The following is a 26303-nucleotide window of genomic DNA, read 5'->3' as shown; positions in this document are numbered from 1 at the left end:
TTCACACCTTCTTACAGCGGAACACGTCCGCTCCCTCTTTTGATGGTGTATTTTCGGGCATTCAAACCTTTTCTTACCCGCTTTTTACAAACTATGCTCGGACATTCAGACCTTCTTGCAGCTGAATCACCTCCGCTCCCTGTTTTGATTATGTATGGTCTGGCAATACTACCTTTTCTTACCCGTTTGTGAGTAATTATGGCTGGACATTCACACCTACTTTCAGCAGAACACCACCTCTCTCGCTTTTGATGATGTATGGACCGGCATTCTTACCTTTTCTAACACATTTTTCAGCAATTATGGTCGGACATTCCCACCTACTCAGAGCCGAACACCTCCGTTCCCGCATTTGATGGTGTATAGTCGGGCATTCTCACTCTTTCTCATCAGCTTTTTGCAAATTATGATCTGATATTCACAGCTGCTTTTGATAATGTATGGTTGGGCATTCGCACCTTTTTTTACCCATTTTTCAGGAATTATGGGTGGACATTCACACCGTCTTGCAGCTGAAAACATCCTCTCCCGCTTATGATCATGTGCGGTTTGATATTCGAAAATTTTCTTTCATGTTTTAAAGAAATTATTGATGGACATTCAGACCTTCTTGCAGCTGAACCCCTCTGCTCGCGCTTTTGATGGTGTATAGTAGGGCTTTCGAGCCTTTTCTTCCCGGTTTTTACAAATTATGGTTGGACATTCAGACCTTCTTGCAACCTAACACCTCCGCTCCCTCTTTTGATCATACATTGTCTGGCATTCGCACCTTGTCTTACGCGCTTTTTACAAACTTTAGTCGGACATTCAGACCTTCTTGCAGCTGAACCACCTCCGCTCCCTGTTTTGATCATGTATGGTCTGGCAATACTACCTTTTCTTACCCGTTTGTGAGTAATTTTGGCTGGACATTCACACCTACTCAAAGCCGAACAACTCCGCTACCGCATTTGATGGTGTATAGTCGGGCATTCTCACCCTTTCTCATCAGCTTTTTGCAAATTATGATCTGACATTCACACCTACTTGCAGTCGAACAGCTCTGCTCCCGCTTTTGATTATGTTTGGTTGGATATTCGAACCTTTTCTTAACTGCTTTTTACAAACTTTGTTCGGAGGTACACGTCTTCTTGAAGCCGAACACCTCCGCTTCCGCTTTTGATGGTGTATAGTCGGGCTTTCGAGCCTTTTCTTACCTGGTTTTTAGAAATTATGGTTGGACATTCAGACCTTGCAGCCGAACACCTCCGCTCCCTCTTTTGATCATACATTGTCGGTTATTCGCACCTTGTCTTACCCGCTTTTTGCAAACTATAGTCAGACATTCACACGTTGCAGCTGAACCACCTCTGCTCCCTGTTTTGATTATGTATGGTCTGGCAATACTACCTTTTCTTACCCGGTTGTGAGTAATTATGGCTGGACATTCACACCTACTTGCAGTCGAACAGCTCTGCTCCCGCTTTTGATTTTGTTTGGTTGGATATTCGAACCTTTTCTTAACTGCTTTTTACAAACTTTGGTCGGACGTTCACACCTTCTTGCAGCCGAACACCTCCGCTTCCGCTTTTGATAGTATATATTCGGGCATTCGAACCTTTTGTTACCCGCTTTTTACAAACCATGGGTGGACTTTCACACCTTCTTGTACCCGAACAACCCTGCTCCCGCTATTGGTGGTGTACAGTCGGGTATTTTAACCTTTTCTTACCCGCTTTTTACAAACTATGGTCGGACATTCACACCTTCTTACAGCGGAACACGTCTGCTCCACCTTTTAGTGTTCTATCACACCTTTTTTTCACCGCATTTTATGGATTATGGTTGGAAATTCTCAACCACTCTCATCCGAAGACCTCTCCTCCCGCTTTTGTGAATATATTTGAACTTTAGTCGGACATTCACACCTTCTTGCAGCTGAACCACCTCCGCTCCCTGTTTTGATCATGTATGATCTGGCAATACTACATTTTCTTACCTGTTTGTGAGTAATTATGGCTGGACATTCACACCTACTTTCAGCAGAACACCACCTCTCTCGCTTTTGATGATGTATGGACCGGCATTCTTACCTTTTCTAACACATTTTTCAGCAATTATGGTCGGAGATTCACACCTACTAACAGACGAACAACTCCGCTCCCGCATTTGATGGTGTATAGTTGTTGTTTTGCAAATTATGATCTGACATTCACACTTACTTGCAGTCGAACAGTTCTGCTCCCGCTTTTGATTATGTTTGGTTGGATATTCGAAACTTTTCTTAACTGCTTTTTACAAACTTTGGTTGGACGTTCAAACCCTCTTGTAGCCGAACACATCCACAGCTGCTTTTGATGATGTATGGTTGGGTATTCGCACCTTTTTTTTACCCATTTTTCAGTAATTATGGGTGGACATTCACACCTTCTTGCAGCTGAACACCTCCTCTCCCACTTATGATCATGTGCGGTTTGATTTTCAAAATTTTTACTTTAATTTTTTCTAGCAATTATTGATGGACATTCAGACCTTCTTGCAGCTGAACAACTCCGCTCCCTCTTTTGATCATAAATTGTCGGGCATTCGAACCTTTTCTTACCCGCTTTTTACAAAACTTGGTCGGACTTTCACACCTTTTAGTAGCCGAACAACTCCGCTCCCGCTATTGATTGTGTACAGTCGGGTATTTTAACCTTTTCTTACCCGCTTTTTACCAACTATGGTCGGACATTCATAACTTCTTACAACGGAACACCTCCGCTCCTTATTTTGATGATGTATGGTTGGGCATTCAAACCTACTTGTTGCCCGCTTTTCATTAATTATGGGTGGACATTCACACCTTGTCGCAGCCAAACACCTCCGCTCCCTGTTTTGATGGTGTATAATGGTGGACATTCGCACCTTTTCTCACCCGCTTTTTACTATGGTCGGCCATTCACAGCTTCCTCTCCACCATACTTGTATGGTGGGATATTCACACCCACTTGCATCCGAAGACCTCCGCCCCCACTTTTGTTGATATTTAGTCGGTCATTCGCACCTTACCCGCTTTTGGCAAACTATGGCCTTCTTGCAGCCAAACACCTGATCTCGCTTTTGATGATGTAAGGTTGGGCATTCAGACCTTGCTTCACCTACTTTTCACCAAATATAGTCGGACATTCACACCTTCTTGCAGCCGAACACTTCCGCTCCACTTTTGAGTGTTCTATGTAGCATTCACACCTTTTTCTTCACCGCATTTTATAGATTATGGTTGGAAATTCTCACCCACTCTCATCCGAAGACCTCTCCTCCCGCTTTTGTTAATGTATAGTCGGGCATGAGAACCTTTTCTTACCCGCTTTTTACAAATTATGGTTGGACATTCACACCTACTTGCAGCCGAATACTGATACTGATCCTCCCGTAATAAAATGGTCGGATCTTATCAAACACACTTTGTTTCTTGTGACAATCAAGTCAGCGAAACAGCGTATACACGTCAAGACACTGAATCAAGTTTGCCACAAGAACTCATAAGTTTGGCAGTATTGCTCTGCCGTCAGCAATCATACACCCATTTTATTTTCGTGAGACATGTGCAGGCACCTGTTCATCTACTGTTCTATCACTATGAATTAGTTTATCTATTATCAATAAGGATACTTCTACAACTACTATCAAAGTATGTCCGGACTTCTTATGTTGTCAGTTGCTATATATGAATAAGTGGGTAGCTACTGACAAGCATTAAGCATGTCACACAGCCCAAACATATAACATTTCAGGACACACCACACAGTTAACAACCACAGTGAAGCGTGTCAAAGCCCAAACATGTAACATTCAACGGGACACTTACACAACACATTCAAATCAAACAGTCAGACAACATACAAGAACATATACCCCAGCCGGCATTGCTCCCTGCCTATTTTCCTACAGCTCACTATGTGTGCGCACACCTTTATTCACAAACTCTTCAACTTATACTCTTTTACCGAAGCTGCTACAGCTCGATTGGCCGAATACCCTTAGATCCTATTTCGGTGAATTTGACATCTGCCTTACATGTAACAGATTAGCGATTTAGTTTGAGTGAAGGAATTCATTTTATAGCAAAATCCCAAATCGTGAAGAACTCATGAAAGTAAGCTTATTCTCGGATTCATGAAACTTTAGATTTGCTCTGTCTTTTACTGCAAAGTACAACGTTGTTTTTTTTGTTTAAATCTTTCTAGACATGGTAAATATGAAGGACAAAGCAGTTTTAACATAGTTTGAGTGAAGGAATTAATTTTATAGATAAAATCCCAAGAGTCTGCTGAGAATCAAGAATGAATGCGAAGTAGACTTTAACACGGCTCTAGGAGCGAGCCGAGTGTGGGCTAACCGGGAGAATTGCTTGAAAGAAACGCGACACCGAATGAGCGGTCAGAACAAAGCCTCAATACGGTTTTCCCGTGGTGTTTTTGTTGCTGCCTTGTCTTTTGCACAGAGTAAAAGACAAGGCAGCCATCGAATAGGGCCCGATTGTTCCTACTTGGTCAGCCGAGGAGCAAGGGGGGGAGCAAGCGTCTCAACCAAGCAAAGCTCACCATGGGGAAGGTGGCTATGCCAACTAGCCTGATGCCCTGCTCCCGCAGTGATGGATAATCGTACTCTGGTTTCTCTTCATAACGTACAAGTCTTTCGCCTTTTACTAAAGACTTCCGTGGAAAGCAGCACTAATGAGTTGTTTCTATTTTTGGCAGGCTTTACCTTTGTGGGTAAAGCCCTTTCCGTCTGTGCAAAAGAAATCTTGTTACTGTGCAGAGTGACTTCTCTGAGTAGAGTCGCCTTACTTGTTGCAACTGTGCCGATGTTGCTTGGATGGTGCTTGCTGGAGCGTGCGGGAGTGCAAAGTTATACCATTTAAAAGGGCTGAAGAGTGCTCAGTGCAGCGGGTGGGCGGAGGTGCAAAGTGACACTCTGGCCACCTATGGCCATAAAAAGAACACCGCTACAAGTGCGCATTGTGCCAGGAAGGGCCCTTGGACGTGAACCAGTGGACAGATATCACTTCTCGGCCTTTTGGCTAAGATCAAGTGTAGTACCTGTTCTTATCAGTTTAATATCTGATATGGCCTTTGTACGAGGACTACATATTAAATTGATTTTTAGCAATAGGAGTTGAAAAAGGAGCTTGCTCCGTTCACTCCAAGCATCGACCCGGTACTGCAGTGCCGCTGGGAACGGTGCGCTCTTCTCTGCTCTTGTGAAAAAGCAAACAGTGGTGCAGGATGGAAGTTTCAGGGAGCCCAAGATGAAACTTTCTTTTAGTCTGCTGAGAAAAGAGAGTGAATGCGAAGTAGACTTTAACACAGCTCTGGGGGCAAGCCGAGTGCGGGCTAACCGGGAGAATTACTTGAAAGAAACGCGACACTGAATGAGCGGTCAGAACAAAGCCTCAATACAGTGTTCCCGTGGTGTTTGTGGCTGCCTTGTCTTTTGCACAGAGTAAAAGACAAGGCAGCCATCGAATAGGGCCCGATTTTTCCTACTTGGTCAGCCGAGGATCATGGAGGGGGAGCAAGCGTCTCAACCAAGCAAAGCTCACCATGGGGAAGGTGGCTATGCCAACTAGCCTGATGCCCTGCTCCCGCAGTGACGGATAATCGTACTCTGGTTTCTCTTCATAACGTACAAGTCTTTCGCCTTTTACTAAAGACTTCCGTGGAAAGCAGCACTAATGAGTTGTTTCTATTTTTGGCAGGCTTTACTTTGCGGGTGAAGCCCTTTCCGTCTGTGCAAAAGAAATCTTGTTACTGTGCAGAGTGACTTCTCTGAGTAGAGTCGCCTTACTTGTTGCGACTGTGCCGATGTTTGAAGCTGGAGTGCAACGTTGTTGCTTGGATGGTGCTTGCTGGAGCGTGCGGGAGTGCAAAGTTATACCATTTAAAAGGGCTGAAGAGTGCTCAGTGCAGCGGGTGGGCGGAGGTGCAAAGTGACACTCTGGCCACCTATGGCCATAAAAAGAACACCGCTACAAGTGTGCATTGTGCCAGGAAGGGCCCTCGGACGTGAACCAGTGGACAGTTATCGCTTCTCTGCCTTTTGGCTAAGATCAAGTGTAGTACCTGTTCTTATCAGTTTAATATCTGATATGGCCTTTGTACGAGGACTACATATTAAATGGATTTTTAGCAATAGGAGTTGAAAAAGGAGCTTGCTCCGTTCACTCCAAGCATCGACCCGGTACTGCAGTGCCGCTGGGAACGGTGCGCTCTTCTCTGCTCTTGTGAAAAAGCAAACAGTGGTGCAGGATGGAAGTTTCAGGGAGCCCAAGATGAAACTTTCTTTTAGTCTGCTGAGAAAAGAGAGTGAATGCGAAGTAGACTTTAACACAGCTCTGGGGGCGAGCCGAGTGCGGGCTAACCGGGAGAATTGCTTGAAAGAAACGCGACACTGAATGAGCGGTCAGAACAAAGCCTCAATACAGTGTTCCCGTGGTGTTTGTGGCTGCCTTGTCTTTTGCACAGAGTAAAAGACAAGGCAGCCATCGAATAGGGCCCGATTTTTCCTACTTGGTCAGCCGAGGAGCAAGGAGGGGGAGCAAGCGTCTCAACCAAGCAAAGCTCACCATGGGGAAGGTGGCTATGCCAACTAGCCTGATGCCCTGCTCCCGCAGTGACAGATAATCGTACTCTGGTTTCTCTTCATAATGTACAAGTCTTTCGCCTTTTACTAAAGACTTCCGTGGAGAGCAGCACTAATGAGTTGTTGCTATTTTTGGCAGGCTTTACCTTTGCGGGTGAAGCCCTTTCTGTCTGTGCAAAAGAAATCTTGTTACTGTGCAGAGTGACTTCTCTGAGTAGAGTTGCCTTACTTGTTGCGACTGTGCCGATGTTTGAAGCTGGAGTGCAAAGTTGTTGCTTGAATGGTGCTCGCTGGAGCGTGCGGGAGTGCAAAGTTATACCATTTAAAAGGGCTGAAGAGTGCTCAGTGCAGCGGGTGGGCGGAGATGCAAAGTGACACTCTGGCCACCTCGAAAACCGAGGTTACATCCAGTACCAGGGGCAGCCCAAGCTCTGCCGCAAGTGTGGTGAGCATGGGCACCTGGTTGAGGCTTGTACCAAGGTGATATGTGGGAAGTGCAGAGAAATTGGGGACACTTTTGGAGAGTGTCCAAATGGCAGGAAATGTAATCTCTGTGGAGAATTAAATCACCTCTTCTGAGATTGCCCTAAATCTTTTGCCAACAAATTAAAGACGGTAAAGCCACAGTCAAGCCAACAAAGAGAAGGACCAGAGGTGGCAGTTGGTGAACAAAGTGAAGAGGTTGACCCAATAAATTCAAACTTCCCGCTAAAAGCTTGGATTGGAAGTGAGGAGCAAAAAGGAGAGGGGCCTGTAGAGGCCTCACCACTCAGTGCTGAAGTCTGTGAGAATTCACAGGCAGAGGGTGGAGCTAAGCTAAATGAGGAGGAAGAGCAGACAGGTGAGTCTAGTGAAGGTACTCACCTCCCCGAAGGTCAACAGCCGAGGAGGACGGCATCTGAGTTGTCCTCTGATTCCCTTTAGCTCTGCAATCAACCCCCAGGGACTCAAAGTTAAATGCAACATTGCATCAGAGGCCAACACGAGAGTCCGAAAAGGAGAGCTAGTTTCCCAAGAAATAACCTGAGTGTGTAATTTGTTTTGATAACTTAGAAAAACGAAAATGACATACCTACTTTCCTTTATCCTTTTAATGGTTCTCACCTTCTCAACACTAAATGTGAGAAGTGTGAAATCAAAGACAAGAGCCCAGAGTATTATATCCTTCTTAGACTCCATAAAATCAGATGTGTTTTTAATACAAGAATGTGGACTACCTTTTTAGAAAAACCATAGACAATGGGAGGAAATGTGGCCCAATTTATCGATATGGAGTGGCTCAAATCAAATTAAAAATGATGGTGTGGCCATTCTAATTAAAAATCCGCATGTTCTGGTGCGAGACGGACGGGCACTTTTAGCACACTTGAATTTTATGGGGCAAGACTTTAACCTCTTAAATATTTATGGTTTCAATGGAAAAAATGACAGGTATGACCTTTTAGAAGATTACTCACAAACGGGTAAGAAATGGTAGTATTGCCAGACAATACATGATCAAAACAGGGAGCGGAGGTGGTTCAGCTGCAAGGTGTGAATTTCTGACTAAAGTTTGTAAAAAGCGCGTAAGACAAGGTGCGAATGCCCAACAATGTATGATCAAAAGAGGGAGCGGAGGTTTTCGGCTGCAAGGTCTGAATGTCCAACCATAATTTGTAAAAACCGGGGAAGAAAAGGCTCGAAAGCCCGACTATACACCATCAAAAGCGGGAGCGGAGGTGTTCAGCTGCAAGAAGGTGTGAATGTCCGACCATAGTTGGTAAAAAGCGGGTAAGAAAAGGTTAAAATGCCCGACTGTACACCATCAAAAGCGGAAGCGGAGGTGTTCGGCTTCAAGAAGACGTGAACCTCCGAACAAAGTTTGTAAAAAGCAGTTAAGAAAAGGTTCGAATATCCAACCAAACATAATCAAAAGCGGGAGCAGAGCTTTTCGACTGCAAGTAGGTGTGAATGTCAGATCATGATTTGCAAAAAGCTGATGAGAAAGGGTGAGAATGCCCGACTATACACCATCAAATGCGGTAGCGGAGTTGTTTGTCTGTGAGTAGGTGTGAATCTGCGACCATAATTGCTGAAAAATGTGTTAGAAAAGGTAAGAATGCCGGTCCATACATCATCAAAAGCGAGAGAGGTGGTGTTCTGCTGAAAGTAGGTGTGAATGTCCAGCCATAATTACTCACAAACGGGTAAGAAAAGGTAGTATTGCCAGACCATACATGATCAAAACAGGGAGCGGAGGTGGTTCAGCTGCAACGTGTGAATGTCTGACTATAGTTTGTAAAAAGCGGGTAAGACAAGGTGCGAATGCCCGACAATGTATAATCAAAAGAGGGAGCGGAGGTGTTCGGCTGCAAGGTCTGAATGTCCAACCATAATTTCTAAAAACCGGGTAAGAAAAGGCTCAAAAGCCCGACTTTACACCATCAAAAGTGGGAGCGGAGGTGTTCAGCTGCAAGAAGGTGTGAATGTTCGACTAAAGTTTGTAAAAATCTGGTAAGACAAGGTATGAATGTCCGACAATGTATGATCAAAAGCGGGAGCGGAGATGTTCAGCTGCAAGAAGGTCTGAATGTCCATCAATAATTGCTAGAAAAAATTAAAGTAAAAATTTCGAAAATCAAACCGCACATGATCATAAGTGGGAGAGGAGGTGTTCAGCTGCAAGAAGGTGTGAATGTCCACCCATAATTCCTTAAAAATGGGTAAAAAAAAGGTGCGAATACCCAACCATACATCATCAAAAGCAGGTGTTAATGTCAGATCATAATTTGCAAAAAGCTGATGAGAAAGGGTGAGAATGCCCGACTATACACCATCAAATGCGGGAGCGGAGTTGTTTGTCTGTGAGTAGGTGTGAATCTCCGACCATAATTGCTGAAAAATGTGTTAGAAAAGGTAAGAATGCCGGTCCATACATCATCAAAAGCGAGAGAGGTGGTGTTCTGCTGAAAGTAGGTGTGAATGTCCAGCCATAATTACTCACAAACGGGTAAAAAAAAGTAGTATTGCCAGACCATACATGATCAAAACAGGGAGCGGAGGTTGTTCAGCTGCAAGAAGGTGTGAATGTCTGACTAAAGTTCAAATATATTAACAAAAGCGGGAGGAGAGGTCTTCGGATAGATTGGTTGAGAATTTCCAACCATAATCTATAAAATGCGGTGAAAAAAAGGTGTGATAGAACACTAAAAGGTGGAGCGGAAGTGTTCGGCTGCAAGAAGGTGTGAATGTCCGACTATATTTGGTGAAAAGCAGGTGAAGCAAGGTCTGAATGCCCAACCTTACATCATCAAAAGTGAGATCAGAGGTGTTTGGCTGCAAGAAGGCCATAGTTTGCCAAAAGCGGGTAAGGTGCGAATGACCGACTAAATATCAACAAAAGTGGGGGCGGAGGTCTTCGGATGCAAGTGGGTGTGAATATCCCACCATACAAGTATGGTGGAGAGGAAGCTGTGAATTGCTGACCATAGTTTGCAAAAAGCGGGTGAGAAAAGGTGCGAATGTCCAACCATACACCATCAAAACAGGGAGCGGAGGTGTTTGGCTGCGACAAGGTGTGAATGTCCACCCATAATTAATGAAAAGCGGGCAAGAAGTAGGTTCGAATGACCAACCACTCATCATCAAAAGCAGGAGTGGATGTGTTCGGCTATAAAAAGGTTTGAATGTCCGAGCATAATTTGTAAAAAGCGGGTAAGAAAAGGTTCGAATGCCCGAACATACACCATCAAAAGAGGGAGCGGAGGTGTTCCGCTGTAAGAAGGTGTGAATGTCCGACCAGAGTTGGTAAAAAGCGGGTAAGAAAAGGTTAAAAAACCCGACTGTACACAATCAATAGCGGGAGCAGATGTGTTCGGCTACAAGAAGGTGTGACAGTCCGACCATGGTTTGTAAAAAGCGGGTAAGAAAAGGTGCAAATGCCCGACAATGTATGATCAAAAGAGGGAGCGGAGCTTTTCGGCTACAAGAAGGTTTGAATGTCCGACCATAGTTTGTAAAAAGCGGGTAAGAAAAGGTTCGAATGCCCGACTATACACCATCAAAAGCGGAAGCGGAGGTGTTCCGCTGTAGACGGTGTGAATGTCCGACCATAGTTGTTAAAAAGCGGGTAAGAAAAAGTTAAACTACACGACTGTACACAATCAATAGCGGGAGTGGAGTTGTTCGGCTACAAGAAGGTGTGAAAGTCCGACCATGGTTTGTAAAAAACGGGTAAGAAAAGGTTCGAATTCCCGAATATATACCATCAAAAGCGGAAGCGGAGGTGTTCGGTTGCAAGAAGGTGTGAACTTCCGACCAAAGTTTGTAAAAAGCAGTTAAGAAAAGGTTCGAATATCCAACCAAACAAAATCAAAAGCAGGAGCAGAGCTGTTCGACTGCAAGTAGGTGTGAATGTCCAGCCATAATTACTCACAAACGGGTAAGAAAAGGTAGTATTGCCACTCCATACATGATCAAAACAGGGAGCGGAGGTGGTTCAGCTGCAACGTGTGAATGTCTGACTATAGTTTGTAAAAAGCGGGTAAGACAAGGTGCGAATGCCCGACAATGTATGATCAAAAGTGGGAGCGGAGGTGTTCGGCTGCAAGGTCTGAATATCCAACCATAATTTCTAAAAACCGGGTAAGAAAAGGCTCGAAAGCCCGACTTTACACCATCAAAAGCGGGAGCGGAGGTGTTCAGCTGCAAGAAGGTGTGAATGTTCGACTAAAGTTTGTAAAAATCTGGTAAGACAAGGTATGAATGTCCGACAATGTATGATCAAAAGCGGGAGCGGAGGTGTTCATCTGCAAGCAGGTCTGAATGTCCATCAATAATTGCTAGAAAAACATGAAAGTAAAAATTTCTAAAATCAAACCACACATGATCATAAGTGGGAGAGGAGGTGTTCAGCTGCAAGAAGGTGTGAATATCCACCCATAATTCCTGAAAAATGGGTAAAAAAAAGGTGCGAATGCCCAACCATACATCATCAAAAGCAGCTGTGGATGTGTTCGGCTACAAGAAGGTGTGAACGTCCAACCAAAGTTTGTAAAAAGCAGTTAAGAAAAGGTTCGAATATCCAACCAAACATAATCAAAAGCGGGAGCAGAACTCTTCGACTGCAAGTAGGTGTGGATGTCAGATCATGATTTGCAAAAAGCTGATGAGAAAGGGTGAGAATGCCCGACTATACACCATCAAATGCGGGAGCGGAGTTGTTTGTCTGTGAGTAGGTGTGAATCTGCGACCATAATTGCTGAAAAATGTGTTAGAAAAGGTAAGAATGCCGGTCCATACATCATCAAAAGCGAGAGAGGTGGTGTTCTGCTGAAAGTAGGTGTGAATGTCCAGCCATAATTACTCACAATCGGGTAAGAAAAGGTAGTATTGCCAGACCATACATGATCAAAACAGGGAGCGGAGGTGGTTCAGCTGCAACGTGTGAATGTCTGACTATAGTTTGTAAAAAGCGGGTAAGACAAGGTGCGAATGCCCGACAATGTATAATCAAAAGAGGGAGCGGAGGTGTTCAGCTGCAAGAAGGCGTGAATGTTCGACTAAAGTTTGTAAAAATCTGGTAAGACAAGGTGCGAATGCCCGACAATGTATGATCAAAAGCGGGAGCGGAGGTGTTCAGCTGCAAGAAGGTCTGAATGTCCATCAATAATTGCTAGAAAAAAATAAAGTAAAAATTTCGAAAATCAAACCGCACATGATCATAAGTGGGAGAGGAGGTGTTCAGCTGCAAGAAGGTGTGAATGTCCACCCATAATTGCTGAAAAATGGGTAAAAAAAAGGTGCGAATACCCAACCATACATCATCAAAAGCAGGTGTTAATGTCAGATCATAATTTGCAAAAAGCTGATGAGAAAGGGTGAGAATGCCCGACTATACACCATCAAATGCGGGAGCGGAGTTGTTTGTCTGTGAGTAGGTGTGAATCTCCGACCATAATTGCTGAAAAATGTGTTAGAAAAGGTAAGAATGCCGGTCCATACATCATCAAAAGCGAGAGAGGTGGTGTTCTGCTGAAAGTAGGTGTGAATGTCCAGCCATAATTACTCACAAACGGGTAAGAAAAAGTAGTATTGCCAGACCATACATGATCAAAACAGGGAGCGGAGGTGGTTCAGCTGCAAGAAGGTGTGAATGTCCGACTAAAGTTCAAATATATTAACAAAAGCGGGAGGAGAGGTCTTCGGATGAGAGTGGTTGAGAATTTCCAACCATAATCTATAAAATGCGGTGAAAAAAAGGTGTGATAGAACACTAAAAGGTGGAGCGGAAGTGTTCGGCTGCAAGAAGGTGTGAATGTCCGACTATATTTGGTGAAAAGCAGGGGAAGCAAGGTCTGAATGCCCAACCTTACATCATCAAAAGCGAGATCAGAGGTGTTTGGCTGCAAGAAGGCCATAGTTTGCCAAAAGCGGGTAAGGTGCGAATGACCGACTAAATATCAACAAAAGTGGGGGCGGAGGTCTTCGGATGCAAGTGGGTGTGAATATCCCACCATACAAGTATGGTGGAGAGGAAGCTGTGAATTGCTGACCATAGTTTGCAAAAAGCGGGTGAGAAAAGGTGCGAATGTCCAACCATACGTGATCAAAACAGGGAGCGGAGGTGTTTGGCTGCGACAAGGTGTGAATGTCCACCCATAATTAATGAAAAGCGGGCAAGAAGTGGGTTCGAATGCCCAACCACACATCATCAAAAGCAGGAGTGGATGTGTTCGGCTATAAGAAGGTTTGAATGTCCGAGCATAGTTTGTAAAAAGCGGGTAAGAAAAGGTTCGAATGCCCGAACATACACCATCAAAAGAGGGAGCGGAGGTGTTCCGCTGTAAGAAGGTGTGAATGTCCGACCAGAGTTGGTAAAAAGCGGGTAAGAAAAGGTTAAAAAAACCCGACTGTACACAATCAATAGCGGGAGCAGATGTGTTCGGCTACAAGAAGGTGTGACAGTCCGACCATGGTTTGTAAAAAGCGGGTAAGAAAAGGTGCAAATGCCCGACAATGTATGATCAAAAGAGGGAGCGGAGCTTTTCGGCTACAAGAAGGTTTGAATGTCCGACCATAGTTTGTAAAAAGCGGGTAAGAAAAGGTTCGAATGCCCGACTATACACCATCAAAAGCGGAAGCGGAGGTGTTCCGCTGTAGACGGTGTGAATGTCCGACCATAGTTGTTAAAAAGCGGGTAAGAAAAGGTTAAACTACACGACTGTACACAATCAATAGCGGGAGTGGAGTTGTTCGGCTACAAGAAGGTGTGAAAGTCCGACCATGGTTTGTAAAAAACGGGTAAGATAATGTTCGAATTCCCGAATATATACGATCAAAAGCGGAAGCGGAGGTGTTCGGTTGCAAGAAGGTGTGAACGTCCGACCAAAGTTTGTAAAAAGCAGTTAAGAAAAGGTTCGAATATCCAACCAAACAAAATCAAAAGCAGGAGCAGAGCTGTTCGACTGCAAGTAGGTGTGAATGTCCAGCCATAATTACTCACAAATGGGTAAGAAAAGGTAGTATTGCCACTCCATACATGATCAAAACAGGGAGCGGAGGTGGTTCAGCTGCAACGTGTGAATGTCTGACTATAGTTTGTAAAAAGCGGGTAAGACAAGGTGCGAATGCCCGACAATGTATGATCAAAAGAGGGAGCGGAGGTGTTCGGCTGCAAGGTCTGAATATCCAACCATAATTTCTAAAAACCGGGTAAGAAAAGGCTCGAAAGCCCGACTTTACACCATCAAAAGCGGGAGCGGAGGTGTTCAGCTGCAAGAAGGTGTGAATGTTCGACTAAAGTTTGTAAAAATCTGGTAAGACAAGTTATGAATGCCCGACAATGTATGATCAAAAGCGGGAGCGGAGGTGTTCAGCTGCAAAGAAGGTCTGAATGTCCATCAATAATTGCTAGAAAACATGAAAGTAAAAATTTCTAATATCAAACCGCGCATGATCATAAGTGGGAGAGGAGGTGTTCAGCTGCAAGAAGGTGTGAATGTCCATCAATAATTGCTAGAAAACATGAAAGTAAAAATTTCTAAAATCAAACCGCACATGATCATAAGTGGGAGAGGAGGTGTTCAGCTGCAAGAAGGTGTGAATATCCACCCATAATTCCTGAAAAATGGGTAAAAAAAAGGTGCGAATGCCCAACCATACATCATCAAAAGCAGCTGTGGATGTGTTCGGCTACAAGAAGGTGTGAACGTCCAACCAAAGTTTGTAAAAAGCAGTTAAGAAAAGGTTCGAATATCCAACCAAACATAATCAAAAGCGGGAGCAGAACTGTTCGACTGCAAGTAGGTGTGGATGTCAGATCATAATTTGCAAAAAGCTGATGAGAAAGGGTGAGAATGCCCGACTATACACCATCAAATGCGGGAGCGGAGTTGTTCGTCTGTGAGTAGGTGTGAATCTCCGAACATAATTGCTGAAAAATGTGTTAGAAAAGGTAAGAATGCCGGTCCATACATCATCAAAAGCGAGAGAGGTGGTGTTCTGCTGAAAGTAGGTGTGAATGTCCAGCCATAATTACTCACAAACGGGTAAGAAAAGGTAGTATTGCCAGACCATACATGATCAAAACAGTAAGCGGAGGTGGTTCAGCTGCAAGAAGGTGTGGATGTCTGACTATAGTTTGTAAAAAGCGGGTAAGACAAGGTGCGAATGCCCGACAATGTAAGGCAAGGCAAGACAAGGCAAGTATATTTGTATAGCACAATTCAACAACAAGGTGATTCAAAGTGCTTCACAGAGACATTAAAACAGAAGAAATAAAAAGCATGATTTAAAATTTAAACAAAAGAAGGAAATAAGAACAATAGATAAAATCAGAAAAAATTATATATATGAAAGATAAAATCAATAGTTAAAACATGATTCCGTTTTTAAACTCAAGCTTATTCAAATGCAGCTGAAAATAGATGTGTCTTCAACCTGGACTTAAATACACTGAGTGTTTCAGCTGATCTGAGGCTTTCTGGGACTTTGTTCCAGACATGTGGAGCATAGAAGCTGAATGCAGCTTCTCCATGTCTGGTTTTGACTCTGGGAACTGATAAAATACCGGATCCAGATGACCTGAGGGGTCTGGAAGGTTCATAGTGGGTCAGGAGGTCACTGATGTATTTTGGTCCTTGACCATTCAGAGCTTTATAGACCAGCATCAGAACTTTAAAGTCTATCCTCTGATGGACAGGCAGCCAGTGTAAAGACTTGAGAGCTGGACTGTGATGTGCTCCACTTTTTTGGTCTTAGTGAGGACTCGAGCAGCTGAGTTCTGGATGAGCTGCAGTTGTCTAACTGACTTTTTAGGCAGACCTGTAAAGATGCTATTACAATAATCAAGCCTACTAAAGATGAATGCATGGACTAGTTTTTCCAGGTCCTGCTGAGACATCAGATCTTTTAGCCTTGATATATTCTTAAGGTGATAGTAGGCTGACTTTGTTAATGCCTTAATGTGTTTGTCCAAATTTAGGTCTGAGTCCATCACTACACCCAGATTTCTGGCCTGGTTGGTCGTTTTTAGATTTATAGATTGAAGCTCTGTGGTGACTTTCAATCGTTTATCTTTGGCTCCAAAGACAATTACCTCAGTTTTGTTTTTGTTTAGCTGGAGGAAGTTGTGGCACATCCAGTCATTAATCTCCTCAATGCATTTTCCAAGGGCCTGTACAGGCCCTCTGTCTCCTGGTGACATTGTTATATACATCTGTGTGTCATCTGCATAGCTATGGTAGTTTATTTGGTTGTTTTTTATAATCTGTGCCAGTGGGAGCATGTAGATGTTAAACAGAAGAGGTCCCAGGATGGAACCTTGGGGAACTTGTGATTCTTGTCTGCTCAGATGTAAAGTTACCTATTGACACAAAGTACTTCCTGTTCTCTAAGTATGTTTTGAACCAGTTTAGTACAGTTCCGGAAAGACCAGCCCAGTTCTCCAGTTGTTTGAGTAATATATTGTGGTCAACTGTATCAAAGGCAGCACTGAGATCCAGTAAAACTAAGACTGACATTTTTCCACTGTCTGTATTCAGACATATGTCATTAAACACTTTGGTCAGAGCAGTCTCAGTGCTGTGGTGCTGTCTAAAGCCTGACTGGAAGGTATCATAGCAGTTATTTTGTGTTAAAAAGTAATTAAGCTGTTGAAAAACCGCTTTTTCAATGATCTTACTTAAAAATGGGAGATTTGAGATGGGCCTGTAGTTGTTCATTTGCGTCTTATCAAGATTGTCCTTTTTCAGCAGAGGTTTAATTACAGCTGTTTTTAGTGGCTCTGGAAACACACCTGACGTTAAGGACAGGTTCACAATCAGTAACAGGTCTGACTCCAAAGTCTTTGAGACCCCTTTGAAAAAACCTGTTGGTAGGATGTCTAAACAGCAAGAGGAGGACTTCAGGTGACGTAAGATGTCCTCCAGGTCTTTACTGTTAATGGGTTGAAATAGTGTCATGGTGTTTAAACCGGTTTTCGGTGGACACAGTACATATGCTGAACCTGCTGCTGATGTACCAACTGCTTGTCTAATATTTTGGACTTTGTCTATGAAGAATTTGGCAAAGTCATTGCAGGCCATGGTGGAATGGAGTTCATTTGCCACTGACACAGGAGGGTTTGTTAGCCTGTCAACTGTAGCAAATAAGGCCCGAGCATTATGACTGTTTTTGGTGATGATGTCAGGGAAGTAGGATTTCCTTGCATTCCTCAGTTGTAAATTATAAGAGTGAAGTTTCTCTTTATAGATGTCATAATGAACCTGGAGATTTGTTTTTCTCCATCGGCGCTCAGCTTTCCGACACACTCTTTTCCCATTTTTCACCAGTGTGGAATTTCGCCATGGAGACTTCTTCCTTCCAGAGATAACCTTCACCTTAATGGGAGCAATAGTATCCATAACATTTAACATTTTAGTATTAAAGCTACTGACGAGCTCACTGACTGAACCCCCGGACAGGGCAGGTGCTAAGGAGAAAACCTGGTTAAAGATCTTACTACTGTTTTCAGTTTTGAGATCACTGCTGTTGAGACATTTGTGTGCACTGAAATCGTACTCTCAAAGAAAACACAGGAATGGTCAGACAGGCCCACATCAGACACAGTAATCTTTGAAATGCTTAGACCCTTGGAGATCACTAAGTCTAGAGTGTGCCCCCTATTGTGCGTAGGCTCTGTTATATGCTGAGTCAGCCCAAAGTTGTCCAGAGTGTTACTCAGGTCTTTAGTCCCTCTGTCCTGAGGATTGTCCATATGGATGTTAAAATCACCAACAATAATTATACAGTCAAAATCAACACAGATCATAGACAGCAGTTCACTGAGGTCTTCAGAAAAATCTGAACAGTATTTAGGGGGCCTGTAAATATTCAGAAACAGGACACTGGGTGAGGCCTTCACCTGTATAGCCATATATTCAAAGGACTGAAAACTTCCAGGAGATAACTGCTTACATTGAAAGGATTCATTGAATAAGACTGCGACCCCTCCTCCTCTCCTGCTCACTCTGGCCTCGCTGATAAAACTGTAACCAGGAGGGGTTGACTCAATAAGAACAGCAGCACTGTTATTTTGTTCCAACCAAGTTTCAGTTAAAAACATAAAATCCAGGGTGTGCTCAGTGATAAAATCATCAATTAAGAATGTTTTCCCAGCTAAAGACCTAACATTTAATAAAGCCAACTTAAGTGTTTTAGAGGTATTATTTGCCCCCTCGTGTTTGGGTGCAGTCTGTGGCACACAAGGTATGTTTACTTTATTTAAAGATCTTTTTGAGTGCAACTCTCTGTGTTTTGACTGGGTCACATTTCTCCTTCTGTCACCTAAAAGTACAGAAATTTTAAGATCTTCTAATAAACAGGGTCCCAGCTTGTCCTGGGAAAAGTCACGACTGTCAGAATTCACACAGCCTGGACCCCTCACACATCACACATCAGACTGCGGAGACAGTACATGGTGGCAGCGTGAAGGGACAGAAGGGGGTGGGGCTGGGCTCCGTCGCTTCGGCTGCTCTAGTAGGGGCGGGGCTCGGCGGGGAACCTTTGGCCGCTTTGGTGGGGGGTTTATGGGGGATAAAAAGGGATTGGGCTGGGGGGTAGATCTAAGCCCAGCATTGACCCGTTCCATCATCTCCTCAGTGAATTTCAGGTGAGGGGAGGAGGAGGGAGAAAGGGAGGGTGAGGAGCACAATGACCTGTCAGGGGTTTGGGGGGCTGGGGAAGGTCCTGGTCCTGGTCCCTGGTCCTGGTCATTAGTGCTGTTGAGAGGGTTTGGGGCAAATAAAGACCTCTCTTCTTGCCTCTGATGTCTCTCCTTTCCAAAGTTCCTCTTGGGTGGGGGCAGATGGAGTTCCTCCTCAAGGTTTCTGCTGGGATTTGTTTGTTCCTCTCTATGAGATAACTCCTTGTTTATCTCAGCCTTGGCCCCGAGCACAGATGGATGACGTAGGAAATAAAATATGTTGGAGGTGAACAGTTTCACCCCTGACTTGTTAAAATTAAATCCATTTGCCATGTATGATCAAAAGAGGGAGCGGAGGTGTTTGGCTGCAAGGTCTGAATGTCCAGCCATAATTTCTAAAAACCGGGTAAGAAAAGGCTCGAAAGCCCGACTTTACACCATCAAAAGCGGGAGCGGAGGTGTTCAGCTGCAAGAAGGTGTGAATGTTCGACTAAAGTTTGTAAAAATCTGGTAAGACAAGGTGCGAATGCCCAACAATGTATGATCAAAAGCGGGAGCGGAGGTGTTCAGCTGCAAGAAGGTCTGAATGTCCATCAATAATTGCTAGAAAACATGAAAGTAAAAATTTCGAAAATCAAACCGCACATGATCATAAGTGGGAGAGGAGGTGTTCCGCTGCAAGAAGATGTGAATATCCACCCATAATTCCTGAAAAAAGGGGAAAAAAATGGTGCGAATGCCCAACCATACATCATCAAAAGCAGCTGTAGATGTGTTCGGCTACAAGAAGGTGTGAACGTCCAACCAAAGTTTGTAAAAAGCAGTTAAGAAAAGGTTCGAATATCCAACCAAACATAATCAAAAGCGGGAGCAGAACTGTTCGACTGCAAGTAGGTGTGGATGTCAGATCCATCCATCCATCATCTGCCGCTTATCCGGGGGTCGGGTCGCGGGGGCAGCAGCTTGAGCAGAGAAACCCAGACGTCTCTGTCCCCGGCCACTTCCTCCAGCTCTTCCGGGGGGACCCCGAGGCGTTCCCAGGCCAGCCGAGAGACATAGTCTCTCCAGCGTGTCCTGGGTCTTCCCCGGGGTCTCCTCCCAGTGGGACGTGCCCGGAACACCTCCCCAGGGAGGCGCCCAGGGGGTATCCTAACCAGATGCCCGAGCCACCTCATCTGACTCCTCTCAATGCGGAGGAGCAGCGGTTCTACTCCGAGCCCCTCCCGGATGACTGAGCTTCTCACCCTATCTCTAAGGGAGAGCCCAGACACCCTGCGGAGGAAACCCATTTCGGCCGCTTGTATTCGCGATCTTGTTCTTTCGGTCACTACCCACAACTCGTGACCATAGGTGAGGATGGGAACGTAGATTGACCAGTAAGTAGAGAGCTTCGCCTTCTGGCTCAGCTCCCTCTTCACAACGACGGGTCGGTGCAGAGCCCGCAACACTGCAGACGCCGCACCGATCCGCCCGTCAATCTCCCGCTCCATTCGTCCCTCACTCGTGAACAAGACCCCGAGATACTTGAACTCCTCCACTTGGGGAAGGATCTCATTCCCGACCCGGAGAGAGCATTCCACCCTTTTCCGGCTGAGAACCATAGTCTCGGATTTGGAGGTGCTGATTCTCATCCCAGCCGCTTCACACTCGGCTGCGAATCGCTCCAGTGAGAGCTGAAGGTCACGGCCTGACGACGCTAACAGAACCACATCATCTGCAAAAAGCAGAGACCCGATTCTGAGGTCGCCAAATCGGACACCCTCAACGCCCTGGCTGCGCCTAGAAATTCTGTCCATAAAAGTTAGGAACAGAATCGGTGACAAAGGGCAGCCCTGACGGAGTCCAACTCTCACCGGAAACGTATCCGACTTACTGCCGGCAATGCGGACCAAACTCTGGCACCGGTCATACAGAGACCGAACGGACCCTATCAAGGGGTCCGGCACTCCATATTCCCGGAGCACCCCCCACAGGACTCCACGAGGGACACGGTCGAACGCTTTCTCCAAGTCCACAAAACACATGTAGACTGGTTGGGCGAACTCCCATGCACCCTCCAGGATCCTGCCGAGGGTATAGAGCTGGTCCACTGTTCCACGGCCAGGACGAAAGCCACACTGCATCTCCTGAATCCGAGGCTCGATTATCCGACGGATCCTCCTCTCCAATACCCCCGAATAGACCTTACCAGGGAGGCTGAGGAGTGTGATACCCCTATAGTTGGAACACACCCTCCGGTCCCCCTTTTTAAAGAGGGGGACCACCACCCCAATCTGCCAGTCCAGAGGCACTGTCCCCGATGTCCACGCGATGCTGCAGAGGCGTGTCAGCCAAGACAGCCCTACAACATCCAGAGCCTTGAGAAACTCAGGACGGACCTCATCCACCCCCGGGCCCTTGCCACCGAGGAGCTTTTTGACCACCTCGGCAACCTCAGCCCCAGAAATGGAAGGCCCCGTCTCCGAGCTCTCCGACTCTGCCTCTTCCGAGCACGTGTTGGTAGGATTGAGGAGTTCCTCGAAGTACTCCCCCCACCGACTCACAACATCCCTAGTTGAGGTCAGCAAAGCCCCGTCCCCACTGTAAACAGTGTTGACTGTGAGCCGCTTCCCCCCCCTGAGACGCCGGATGGTGGACCAGAATCTCTTCGAGGCCGTCCGGAAATCGTTCTCCATGGTCTCACCGAACTCCTCCCAGGCCCGAGTTTTTTTCTCAGCAACCGCCGAAGCCGCAGCCCGTCTGGCCTGTCAGTACCTATCAGCTGCTTCCAGGGTCCCACTGGCCAAAAAGGCCCGATAGGACTCCTTCTTCAGCTTGACGGCTTCCCTCACCACTGGTGTCCACCAGCAGGTTCGAGGGTTGCCGCCACGACAGGCACCGACCACCTTACGGCCACAACTCCGATCAGCTGCCTCGGCAATGGAGTCACGGAACATGGCCCATTCGGACTCAATGTCCCCCACCTCCCCCGGGATATGGTTGAAGCTCTGCCGGAGGTGGGAGTTAAAGCTCCTTCTGACGGGGGATTCTGACAAACGCTCCCAGCAGACCCTCACAATACGTTTGGGCCTGCCAGGTCTGATCGGCATCCTCCCCCACCAGCGGAGCCAACTCACCACCAGGTGGTGATCAGTTGACAGCTCCGCCCCTCTCTTCACCCGAGTGTACAGGACATACGGCCGCAAGTCCGATGATACAACCACAAAGTCGATCATCGAACTGCGGCCAAGGGTGTCCTGGTGCCAAGTGCACATATGGACACCCTTATGTCTGAACATGGTGTTCGTTATGGACAGTCCATGACCAGCACAGAAGTCCAACAACATAACACCACTCTGGTTCAGATCGGGGGGGCCGTTCCTCCCAATCACACCCCTCCAGGTCTCACTGTCATTGCCCACGTGAGCATTGAAGTCCCCCAGCAGAACGAGGGATTCTCCGGTAGGAGCATTCTCCAGTGCCTCCCCCAGAGACTCCAAAAAGGGTGGGTACTCTGAACTGCTGTTTGGCGCATAGGCACCAACAACAGTCAGGACTCGTCCCCCCACCCGAAGGCGGAGGGAGGCTACCCTCTCGTTCACTGGGGTAAACCCCAATGTACTGGCACACAGCCGGGGGGCAATAAGTATGCCCACACCTGCTCTGCGCCTCTCACCACGGGCAACTCCAGAGTGGAAGAGAGTCCAACCCCTCTCAAGAGGACTGGTTCCAGAGCCCAAGCCGTGCGTCGAGGTGAGTCCGACTATATCTAGCCGGAACCGCTCAGCCTCGTGCACCAGCTCCGGCTCCTTCCCCAACAGAGAGGTGACATTCCACGTCCCAAGAGCTAGCTTCAGTAGCCGAGGATCAGACCGCCAAGGCCTCTGCCTTCGGCCGCTACCCAGCTCACATCGCACCCGACCCCCTTGGCCCCTCCCACGGGTGGTGAGCCCGTCGGAAGGGGGACCCACGTCATCATTCCTGGCTCCGGGGGGAGGCCCCGGTGTCCCATATCCGGGCAAGGGATCACGAGGTCCAAATTTTTTGTTCATCATAAGGGGTCTTTTGAGCTGTTCTTTGTCTGGTCCCTCATCTAGGATCTGCTTGCCTTGGGTGACCCTACCAGGGGCTTAAAGCCCCGAGCAACATAGCTCCCGGACTCATTGGGGCACGCAAACTCCCCCACCACGATAAGGTGACAGCTCAGGAGGGAGGGATGTCAGATCATAATTTGCAAAAAGCTGATGAGAAAGGGTGAGAATGCCCAACTATACACCATCAAATGCGGGAGCGGAGTTGTTCGTCTGTGAGTAGGTGTGAATCTCCGACCATAATTGCTGAAAAATGTGTTAGAAAAGGTAAGAATGCCGGTCCATACATCATCAAAAGCGAGAGAAGTGGTGTTCTGCTGAAAGTAGGTGTGAATGTCCAGCCATAATTACTCCCAAACGGGTAAGAAAAGGTAGTATTGCCAGACCATACATGATCAAAACAGGGAGCGGAGGTGGTTCAGCTGCAAGAAGGTGTGAATGTCCGACTAAAGTTCAAATATATTAACAAAAGCGAGAGGAGAAGTCTTCGGATGAGAGTGTTTGAGAATTTCCAACCATAATCTATAAAATGCGGTGAAAAAAAGGTGTTATAGAACACTAAAAGGTGGAGCGGATGTGTTCGGCTGCAAGAAGGTGTGAATGTCCGACTATATTTGGTGAAAAGCATGTGAAGCAAGGTCTGAATGCCCAACCTTACATCATCAAAAGCGAGATCAGAGGTGTTTGGCTGCAAGAAGGCCATAGTTTGCCAAAAGCGGGTAAGGTGCGAATGACCGACTAAATATCAACAAAAGTGGGGGCGGAGGTCTTCGGATGCAAGTGGGTGTGAATATTCCACCATACAAGTATGGTGGAGAGGAAGCTATAAATTGCTGACCATTGTTTGCAAAAAGCGGGTGAGAAAAGGTGCGAATGTCCAACCATACATGATCAAAACAGGGAGCGGACGTGTTTGGCTGCGACAAGGTTTTAATGTCCACCCATAATTAATGAATAGCGGGCAACAAGTAGGTTCCAATGCCCAACCATACATCATCAAAAGCAGGAGTGGATGTGTTCGGCTACAAGAAGGTTTGAATGTCCGAGCATAGTTTGTAAAAAGCGGGTAAGAAAAGCTTCGAATGCCCGAACATACACCATCAAAAGACAGACCGGACGTGTTCCGCTGTAAGTAGGTGTGAATGCCCAACCATAGTTGGTAAAAAGAAGGTAAGAAAAGGTTCAAATATCCGACTGTACACAATCAATAGCGGGAGCGGATGTGTTCGGCTACAAGAAGGTGTGAAAGTCTCACCATGGTTTGTAAAAAGCGGGTAAGAAAAGGTGCGAATGCCCGACAATGTATGATCAAAAGAGGGAGCGGAGGTTTTCGGCTACAAGAAGGTCTGAATGTCCGACCAAAGTTTGTAAAAAGCGGGTAAGAAAGGTTTGAATGCCCGACTATACACCATCAAAAGTGGGAGCGGAGGTGTTGCACTGTAAGACGGTGTGAATGTCTGACCATAGTTTGTAAAAAGCAGTAGGTGTGAATGTCAGATCATAATTTGCAAAAAGCTGATGAGAAAGGGTGAGAATGCCCTACTATACACCATCAAATGCGAGAGCGGAGGTGTTTGTCTGTGAGTAGGTGTGAATGTCCCACCCTAGTTGCTGAAAAATGTGTTAGAAAAGGTAAGAATGCCAGCCCATACATCATCAAAAGCGGGAGAGGTGGTGTTCGGCTGCAAGAAGGTGTGAATATCCAGCCATAATTACTCACAAACGGGTAAGAAAAGGTAAGAATACCAAACCATAAATTATCAAAAGCGGCAGCAGAGATGTTCGGCTGGTATTTATAAATGTCTAGATAGATTTGAACAAAAAACAACGTAGTATTTTGCAGTAAAAGAAAGAAAGGTTCAGAAATCCGAGAAAAAGCTTTTCATGAGTTCTGCATGATTTGGGATTTTGCTTATAAAATGCATTCCTTCAATCAAACTATGGTAAAACGGCTTTTACCTTCATATTTATCAATGTCTAGATCGACTTCAACAAAGAACAACATTAGATTTTGCAGTAGAAGAAAGAGAGACACTGAAGGATCAGGAATCCGAGAATAAGCTTATTTTCATACGTTCTGCATGATTTGGGATTTTGCTATAAAATGAATTCCTTCACTCAAACTATGTTAAAACTGCTTTTACCTTCATATTTATCAATGTCTAGATCGACTTCAACAAAGAACAACATTGTATATTGCAGTAGAAGAAAGAGCAACACTGAAGGAACAGGAATCCGAGAATAAGCTTACTTTCATACGTTCTGCATGATTTGGGATTTTATGTATAAAATGAATTCCTTCACTCAAACCAAGTGAAAACTTCTTTGTCCTTCATATTTATCAATGTCTAGATCGACTTCAACAAAGAACAACATTGTATATTGCAGTAGAAGAAAGAGAGACACTGAAGGAACAGGAATCCGAGAATAAGCTTCTTTTCATACGTTCTGCATGATTTGGGATTTTGCTATAAAATGAATTGCTTTGCTCAAACCAAGTTAAAATTGCTTTGTCTTCATATTTATCAATGTCAAAGCAGTTTTAACATAGTTTGAGTGAAGGAATTCATTTTAAAACAAAATCTCAAAACATGCACAACACATGAAAAGCTTATTCTCGGATTCCTGATCCTTCAGTGTTGCTATTTGTTATATTGCAAAGTACAACGTGTTTTCTTTGTTTTGTTTAAATCTATCTCGACATTGATAAATATGGAAGGACAAAGCAGGTTTAACTTGGTTTGAGCAAAGCAATTCATTTTGTAGCAAAATCCGAAATCGTGAAGAACTCATGAAAGCAAGCTTATACTCGGATTCCTGAAACTTTTAGATCTTAGATTTGCTCTTTCTTTTACTGCAAAGTACGTTGGGGTTTTTTTTGTTTAAATCTTTCTAGACAAGGTAAATATGAAGGACAAATCAGTTTTAACATAGTTTGAGTGAAGGAATGCATTTTATAAGCAAAATCCCAAATCATGCAAAACTAACGAAAAGCTTTTTCTCGCTTTTCACTGCTTTTTACAAACTGGTCGGACGTTCACACCTTCTTGCAGCCGAACAATTCCGCTTCCACTTTTGATGGTGTATATTCGGGCATTCAAACCTTTTCTTACCCGCTTTTTACAAACCATGGTCGGACTTTCACACCTTCTTGCAGCCGAACACCACCTCTCCCGCTTTTGATGATGTATGGTCCAGCATTCTTACCTTTTCAAACACATTTTTAAGCAATTATGGTCGGACATTCACACCTACTCACAGCCAAACACTTCCGCTCCCGCATTTGATGGTGTTTAGTCAGGCATTCTCACCCTTTCTCATCAACTTTTTGCATATGATCTGATATTCACACCTACTTGCAGTCGAACACCTCTGCTTCCGCTTTTGATGGACAATATTTGGGCATTCGAACCTTTTGTTACCCGCTTTTTACATACCATGGGTGGACTTTCACACCTTCCTGT

The 26303-nt window shown here is 45.3% G+C and overlaps 5 non-coding genes across 5 annotated transcripts; all 5 read left to right on the top strand.

Moving 5' to 3' along the window:
• Positions 1–4625: 4625 nt before the first annotated feature.
• LOC140308092 (U5 spliceosomal RNA) lies at positions 4626–4741 on the top strand. Its single transcript, XR_011916069.1, has one exon. It is a non-coding gene; the product is annotated as a U5 spliceosomal RNA (small nuclear RNA).
• A 283-nt stretch (positions 4742–5024) lies between these two features.
• Positions 5025–5215, top strand: LOC140307858 (U2 spliceosomal RNA). The gene has a single exon (XR_011915884.1). It is a non-coding gene; the product is annotated as a U2 spliceosomal RNA (small nuclear RNA).
• Positions 5216–5626: 411 nt separating this feature from the next.
• LOC140308353 (U5 spliceosomal RNA) lies at positions 5627–5740 on the top strand. Its single transcript, XR_011916309.1, has one exon. It is a non-coding gene; the product is annotated as a U5 spliceosomal RNA (small nuclear RNA).
• A 307-nt stretch (positions 5741–6047) lies between these two features.
• Positions 6048–6238, top strand: LOC140307954 (U2 spliceosomal RNA). The gene has a single exon (XR_011915973.1). It is a non-coding gene; the product is annotated as a U2 spliceosomal RNA (small nuclear RNA).
• A 411-nt stretch (positions 6239–6649) lies between these two features.
• Positions 6650–6763, top strand: LOC140308330 (U5 spliceosomal RNA). The gene has a single exon (XR_011916288.1). It is a non-coding gene; the product is annotated as a U5 spliceosomal RNA (small nuclear RNA).
• The last annotated feature ends 19540 nt before the right edge of the window (positions 6764–26303 follow it).

Source organism: Leuresthes tenuis, unplaced genomic scaffold (assembly GCF_036924035.1).
Source record: "Leuresthes tenuis unplaced genomic scaffold, fLeuTen1.0.hap1 SCAF_5, whole genome shotgun sequence".
Lineage (NCBI taxonomy): Eukaryota > Metazoa > Chordata > Actinopteri > Atheriniformes > Atherinopsidae > Leuresthes > Leuresthes tenuis.
This window is presented reverse-complemented; position numbering and strand designations above follow the sequence as displayed.